This window comes from Schistocerca americana, chromosome 7 (assembly GCF_021461395.2).
Source record: "Schistocerca americana isolate TAMUIC-IGC-003095 chromosome 7, iqSchAmer2.1, whole genome shotgun sequence".
NCBI classification, from domain to species: domain Eukaryota; kingdom Metazoa; phylum Arthropoda; class Insecta; order Orthoptera; family Acrididae; genus Schistocerca; species Schistocerca americana.
This window is the reverse complement of record NC_060125.1, coordinates 435,217,952-435,226,619: the sequence shown is the minus strand read 5'-3', so window position 1 is coordinate 435,226,619 and position 8,668 is coordinate 435,217,952.

The window sequence follows — 8,668 nt, the reverse complement described above, 5'->3', positions numbered from 1 at the left end:
TAGAGCAATGAGTCGCATGTCAACACAAGCACCGAAGTCAACATTACCTTCCTTCACTTGGGCCAACTGGAGGTGAATCGAGGAAGTACAGTACATACTGATGAAACTAAAATGAGCTCTAACATGGAAATTAAGCGTTTCCGGACACATGTCCACGTAATATCTTTTCTTTATTTGTGTATGAGGAATGTTTCCTGAAAGTTTGGCCGTACCTTTTTGTAACACCCTGTATACCTCAATTGAAGAAAGTAAAGCAGTGGAGTGACTTTCGAACTATTATGGCATTAAAACCAACAAATACAACTGTATGAAAACGGTTTCCAGCAATACGAAATTTTGTAGTCCTAAAGCATTGACTGCACACTGACCAGCGCACTGCCACGAAACGGCTTCAAGAAGGAGCGCACCCACGTGCCAACGGAAAGACTGTTTAGTGCCACACCTTCAGGAAGCAGAGTGCAGCGCCCCCTGTCAGCGCTGACTTAACCAGCCGCCCATCGCTGGTCGGGGCCAGTTCGGTCGCAGAATTAGAGAGCACCAGTACTAAATAACAGGATGGCGGCACTGTGCCTGCGTTCTGCGATTAATGGAAAATGGGAATGAGCGTTTGGCAAATGGGACTGGTCCATCGGCCTCTGTGCGACATTGGGCGACCTGCGCGCGTGATGGGTATGAAACGATGATGAAGACAACACAACACCCAGATCCTGAGCGGAGAAAATCCCCGACCCAGCCGGGAATCGAACTCGGGCTCCTTAGGCCGGCAGTCCGTCACGCTGTCCATTCTTCAGCTATCGGGGCGGATTACGATTAATAATAAAGAGTGAATGTAACTGCATGTAGGAGGCACAGGAAGCACATCAAGCCACCTCACAACGAGAATGATGTTTCTTTCCTTTTTAAAAATAGTGTTGTATTATTTTGAAACTGTTACATATAGATGACTTGGGATACCTGTCACCAGCCATTGCAGCTTCTTTCCCTACTTGTCTGTGTCAGTATTGACTCCCTCAGCACCGACACATCTGCGCTGCAGATTACAGAACCAACGCTGCCTTCGCTCTTCGCCACTCCGCCACAGCAGTTACTAATATTTCTGTCTTTTCTTTCAGAGGAGCCTTGTTACTAATGATGTTTGTGGTGTGCTTACTGTAAGACCTTGCGGTACACACACCATCAGATTATTTGATGGTGGTGGTGGTTAGTGTTTAACGTCCCGTCGACAACGAGGTCATTAGAGACGGAGCGCAAGCTCGGGTTAGGGAAGGGATTGGGAAGGAAATCGGCCGTGCCCTTTCAAAGGAACCATCTCGGCATTCGCCTGAAACGATTTAGGGAAATCACGGAAAACCTAAATCAGGATGGCCGGAGACGGGATTGAACCGTCGTCCTCCCGAATGCGAGTCCAGTGTGCTAACCACTGCGCCACCTCGCTCGGTTCAGATTATTTGACTTGTCACTCTAATGAAGTACGCGAGTGTCAGTAATATGTCTCATGGTCTTATCGTGGCGTGTTTATCTTCTGCCATTAGGTCAGATGATAGAAATGCCACTTGTACGCTTAGAGTAGCAGATTGACGGTGACCAACTTTAAACAGAACTTGATTAATTTTCACACACATTTATAAAAAGCATAGACATTACGTAACTTGATTCTGGATGCTGTTTACAATTGACAAGCTGAAGTTCCTTTGGTCTTGGTACGTTAATCTTATTCTCACATATCTCTGATACTTGACAAAGTGTCTATTCATTTATCTTTATGGCCATGTACAGGAATATGATAATCTTATTAGGTGCAGACTGAAACTTGACTATAGGCTGGTACAGACTAATGCAGACTGGTACAGACTAATGCAGACTCGTACGGACTAATGGAGACTTACTAATCGGAGGTATGCCCACTCGCGCGTTCATGTATCACTGCGCGAGTGTGATCTGTGAGGAGGAAAGGTTCTACGTTAGCAGTGATCTCACTGGCTGCGTTACATATTAGTACGTGGATCGGCGGAAGCAGAATTTGGTCCGTCTCTAAGGCAGCGCCATCTCGTAGTGTGGAGATGAACGAGAGCTGCGCCAGCGCTCTTGTGGTTAGCAGGGCGCGCTCTAGTGGGAAAGTTGTGTACGCGCTGACTACGTGGAAATATGTACACAACAATGTTCTTTCTTGCAGACTAGCCGCAACGCTTCTACTGTTTGTGTATTTGCCTTGCTTCCAGTTATTTTGTTGTGGCGCTTTGCCCACGCCTCCGGTTGCTTCTGGCTTTAAACCAAAGCAGTTTATGCTGTTTCAGAACCACCAGATGTCGTAGGTGATGACGGCAGTCCCACAGCTCATTAACACATGAGTTGCTGCTGCATCTACTCCGCCACAGCAGACAGCAACTACCATGGGAGCACCTCCTTGCATTCCAGCATTCCGAGGTATCAACAACAAGCAGAGTGGAACGCGTGTTACACTCAGTTAAAAGCTTGTTGTGATACACATCAGGAGAGAGGTGCTATGAAATTTTCTTACTTCTTGACAACTCCCGGCATAGGAATTTCCTACTCGCTCAGAAATTATTCCCAACTAAGAGTCTGTTGTTGATTTAGTTTCTTCCCTCATTAAGCATTATGAGGATCAGCTGCAAGTTGCTGCAGCTCGTTAGAAGTTCTTTCGATTGCTGTAAAAGCATGAACAAACATACTGTTAGTAGATCACGGAACTTTAGGGTCTGACATGACAGTGTCATTTTTAATGTTACTGTGGACAGTACTACAGTGGGGGAAAGATTTGTGAAGCAGTTATGTACAAAGTGCCAGACAGAAGGATTCACGAACAAATTCTCAAACATTCTGATCTTAATTTCAAACAAGTGTTTCAAATTATTGAACATCAGGAGTCATGTAATAGTGCCATGGAAAACTTCGAGGTAGCTCCCGTTTGAAATGCAACGAAAACGGGTGCAGCCTTGCAACCGCCCTCCACATGCATACAGACCACCATGCTGTGGACAAAGTAAACAAGAGTCAATGGGTGTGCCTGCCATGAAATCATGTCCCTGCTGCTTTTTAGTGCATAAGAGACAAAACTACCCTTCGCAGAATGCAATTAGCTTTTGCTTATGGAAAGCTAGGTCATGTACAGTCTGTGTGTTTGCAACAGAACTGAACCTTACCCGCGTTCGCCCTCGTAACTGCAGAGCACCGCCACTCAGTTAATGTAGTTTTTTCTAAACTCACTACCAGTACTAGTAATGACCAAATTCAGGGTGTGCCGTCACCCTGCCCAAGTGGTGTGCAACGACAAACAATCTGTTTGTGAACTGTGTCATTGCCAAACACTGTGTGTGACATTAGTTACAGACTGGCTCTTCCCTTACATTGGTTAATTGTGCCACTTATGAACGATTGGGCTTACGACAGGTGACAAAATTTTGCACACAACTTGCTGTATATAACAGTCAAGACATTCCTGTGCTTGGTAGTTTGCGTGGCATATTCCAGTCGCACACCACAACAGTGATATTTACGATTTTATGTTTGCTAGATAGTGAAAATATTCATTTGATTTACTTGGTCTTCTACTCACGACAGTGTAATTTCTGTTTCAGTTTTGAACGCAAAAGACAGTGTTACACATTCGATTGAAGATATTTTCTGAAAGACTTGAAAGAGCAAATAATTTTGTGGCGTTCGTTACAATGAAGTACAATGTGCAAACTAAGTTTTATCAGGTGCATTCCGTCCCTCATGCACTTAGAAACAAACATGCAAGTGAACTTAAAGACTGGCAAGCTAATTGTGTTATTGCTCCTATCATCTTCCCAAAGCCTTCTGGAAGACTTCATCTTTTAGTTTACTTTAAATCCACTGTGAATCCACAAACAATAACTAATACTTATCCATTACCTCGCCCTGATGAATTAACGCACAGATTTGGCGCAGGCCGTTTTTTTTTTCAAAAATATAATTACGGTATTTATATTTGCAAACTTCGCTGGATGAGTGTTAGAAAGTGTCTGTGGTCAACACACATTTATTGTTCAAATTTTTGTGGCTACCCTTAAGGGAGTCCATATCAGTAACCTCTATATGCTTTTTCGAGTAGTTTCAGCTTGAAAGGTCTCTCTTGGATTCCTTTCATGTTAATTTCTTAAATATGTTGTCATTTACGGCATAAATTCCTCTTCTAAATTTACTGTGGTGTTTCTGACTATCTGGGAGGAGACTGAGCAGTGAAACCTGTTACTTTTACACATAAACAAGAACGATCTGTCACACTACTACACTTTAAAACACAGTTTATATGTAATTCATGTCTCACAGTCTCATACGGAACCTACATCCGCTTTCTTTTATATACTGTATATGATAAGATACTGTCACCCCCCTTCCCTTCTGTGTGAGAGGATGAATGAGCAAATGTATTTCTACTTGCATGCTGGATGGTAGCAGACAAGCCTGTCTGCTAGAGAACAGTAGGACCAACGTCAGAACAGGTAGCTACGCTTTGTAAAAGCAAAGACGTTTCTATCCTTAGTATGGTCCTGTCCGTCCCTTGTCATGTTGGTATAGGAAGCTGCCACTCTGGTCACTTCCGTTTTGTGTAGGGAAGCGCCCTTGGTAGGAGCCCAGGTCAGTCTGTCTGCGGCGAGCGTCTGAAGTGGTAAGATCTCTGGCTAAGCGCGTGTCTGCTAAGTCCGTAGGACAATGGATTTCTTAAGTTCAGCCTAACTGAAAATTTAATCACCTTTATTTCAGGTTTAGCTCTAAAGTATCTAATGTTATCTTAAATTGCAACGCAGTGTGATTCGAGTGTACAGTTCAGAATATATTCCGGTAGTTGGTTTGTTACTACTTTGTGAGTAAAGTGGAACCACGTGTTGATCAGTAACTCTAACTAGCATCATCAATCTTCAATGCGAATGTGCGTGAGATTATAACGTCTTGTCTTGACAATATTTTTCAATATAGCAACTTTTCTTTATGTTGAACCCACGTGGGGTGTACTTTGTGAGATCAGTACCACGTGCTTATACAATTGTTTGACCCATCAGGTTAATAGTACGACGATAGTAACCAGTTTGAGGTTTTTCTTTTGTAAATTGCTTTTCGATCTAATTTATTTTAATTATCAAAATTATTGTGGAGTTACACTCTTTGTGTAAACCAAGTTGACCACGTGAAGCATGAGGTGTAATCATCAAAGTAACCCTCAGCTATTCTTATCGGGAAGATTTCATAGAGAGTTAGTATGAATTTAGTATACTAGTGTGTGGTAATTACATGACAGACAGGATTGCGTTACGAACGTAACTTCTTTGGGAAAAATTGAATCGGTTGGGTGTGGTTAATTTCCTCTTGCATATGTGTCAATGTTCTTCGTGTGTTATTTTATGAATGCAGTGTTGTATGCAGTCTCCCAATCTTGGCTCCATATTTGATGTGTTCCGTAAGATTACAAACTCACATTTTCACAGTCCTAAATAAGGCACCAGCTTAGTTATGACTAACGATTAATGTACTGAAATTTCAATGATCAGTGTTAAAATAAATTTCCAAATATAAACTGATTTATTTCTTTTTATTTAAATTCTCTTTATATATATATATATATATATATATATATATATATATATATATATATATATATATATATATATCACCGGTTGTCGTATGACTATTACAAGATTATAATTAACATTAGTGTGGTTCGGAATTTGGTAAGCTAGACTGGATACCTGGTGAAACAGTTGCTCAGTAATGCAAGGTTAACTTCCCCAGACAGCTCACAGGTTTTAACCCGCTTTTATTGTCTACCAGCACCGCTTTCATAGGAAATTAAAGCAACAACGTTACACATGGCGACCCTGTTCTGTGATTCCGCTAGACTCTGGAATCTCTGAAACGTTAGATTGCGAGCGTTGTATAATCTTAATTTTTTTTATCTGCAGCGCTCAAACAACTTCTGCGTTGTGTCTGAGCAGATTTTCACAAGATTCACGGCGTTGTTGAGCGGCGTTGTGTTGTTTGTCTCATTTTGTTTTTTATATTTGTGTGTTTTATGTGTATGGTTTTTTTTCTCGCTTGTAAATTGCACTGACTTCGATCAAAGATATAAATTTGTTTTGCATGTGAAAAAGTGCATACTAGGTTGGGTACCTTTCGTGTGACTGTCGTAATTTTTGGGGGATACATTTATTCTGATTAGTGTGTTGCGTACCAGGTATAAACTGGACTAATGCAGACACATAACCAAGCTAAAAGTAGGCGGTCCAACAACTTAAGCAACATAGACCAAGGGGATAATTTGATTTCGAATATTAACGCGTCGGACGGTTGCGAAAATGCATTGGGGAATACTTCAGAGGAAATCCTAAACAGGACGAATGGGCTCACATCAGAGCCAGAAATTAATTTGCCTCCAACTAACCATATTGATTTCGCAGAACTCATGAAAGCCTTATTGCAACAAAATAAAGAAAACGCAGAGAAATCTGAAAAATCGATCAGAGAGCTAGGCGAACAAATGATGCAGAAATCTGAAAAATCGATCCGCGAGCTATGCGAACAAATAGACGAAAAACTAATCCAGCAGACAAATAAAGTCGACAAGTCGATGCAGAGAGTGTCCGATGATATCTCACAAAGAATAAACCATCTCTCAAGTGAAATAATAAGTGATATTATGAAAGAAATAGGCTGTACATTTGAACAAATCGATGATCGTCTGCAAGCCTTAGAACAGGGCAAGCGGAGTCGCGATGCAGAATCGAAAGATAGCGAAGAACAGCTACTTAGGAATTTCCAAGCGTTGAGAGAAGAATGCCAAAGGGAACGCCAGCAGGTACTCTCGAGGTTCCAGAAGGCGGAAACGCATTGTCCCGCGTCCGTTAGCAACACAGTAGCGGACAACAGTCAAGCGATTCACGCACTCGAACAGCAAGTAGAACAATTGAAGCAGACTGGGACGGAGGACAACAGACAAATACACGATAAGATTGCAGCATTAGCAGACATCGTAGACACGGTGAAGGTGACGGAAAGCGAGAACAATACTACACCAGTAGCGGTCACAGAGACCGAAGAAGTGCGTTCGCTTCTTAGGTTTCAGAAGCACAGTTCGAAGTGAACAGGTGGCACAAAGCTGTAACAGGCGAATTACAAGAACGCGTGGCGCATCTGGAAAACCGCATGGCGTGTGATTCCGAACTCGCCAGTAGCAGTAAAAATAGCTGTACGAACAGTGCAGGGAGGGACTCTGGCCACGAGGGAGATTTTGACGACAGGGAAGAATGTATTTTGAGGGGCAGACATGAGAAAAATAGAAACATTCAAGGGCCTCGCCGGGAGGAAATGCGGGGATTTGATTTCAAACATTTCCTTACGGTGAGAAAGTTTGAGATATTTCGAAATTCGCAAAAAGCAATACATCCACGAGCATGGCTCGAGCAATTCGAGTTTTGTCTTCCCCCCGACTGGGTAAGTTCAGATAAGATAGAATATATGTGTGGCTATTTGGAAGGCGAACCGGCGATTCGCATGAGGTCGGCAGCACGTCACTGCAGCTCCACTCGGGAGTTTCGACAAGCCTTTCTGTCCGCCTATTGGTCGGAAGCGGCACAAGATAGGGTCAAGCATGGCATAATTACACTGCCAAATTTGAACCAGTCTGGTTTCGGCAGCCCAGCACGCCTATTCGACCACATGCTGCAGGCAAATCAATTTTTATATGACCCATACGGGCCTGCGGAACTAATTAGGATATGCATCACCAAATTGCCTATGCACTTGCGCCACATCATTCTTGCGGGACGATGCAAAGAGGACGTGGAAACGTTTAAGACACTTCTCCAAGAGTTGAAATATAATACAGCAGAATGCCCGCCTAATCAGGCACAAAGTTCGCGACGCGAACGGAACAATAATCAGGACCGGCCGTATAGAAACTGGGGTAACAGTCGCGAACACAGGTGGAACAACGGAAATGATCGAGGACGTGGACAGGATCGTGAACGCTACAGGTACGACAACCAGAATCGATACTACGATGAACACGGTGGGAATAGGATTGTAGGCGGAGCACCACATGATGTTGAAATTCGGCCGGCCAACCCTAGACATAATCCAGCAAATGGAAATGGACAAAACCGGCAATGACAAATGATCAGCGCAGAAGGCGCCCAATCGGAACAATTGAGCGACATGGCAAATGAGTATATAGGGTATATAGAGAGGACAGTGAGGAGTAGAGAGGATGGTGAGAAGAAAGAATTGATTAGTTTAAATTTGTGACATATGCATTTTGAATAATATGTTGGTAAAAATAATGATAAAGATGTTTCTGTGTGATTGATTGAAGTGATGTTTGCGGTTTTTTTTTCCTTGTGCAATTAGGATTTAGGTTGGTTCAAATGTGAAGATAAGGTTTCTTTGTGAACAAGTGAAGTGCTGCTTATGGTTTTTTTCGTGTAAATTGAAACGAGTCGCTCCTGAGAGAAGCAAGATCTGTGTTGAATTAATGCAAAACTCAGGGGAATATCCGATCTGTGGGTATTATGGGTCTGGCAAACCCAGGTCCCCAGCTGTTAGTAGCCTTGTTTCAGATTTTCTGCTTTCAGTGCTACTATCTATCTATTACTATTCTATATCTGTCAGTATAAATGAGGATCTCTTACTATAG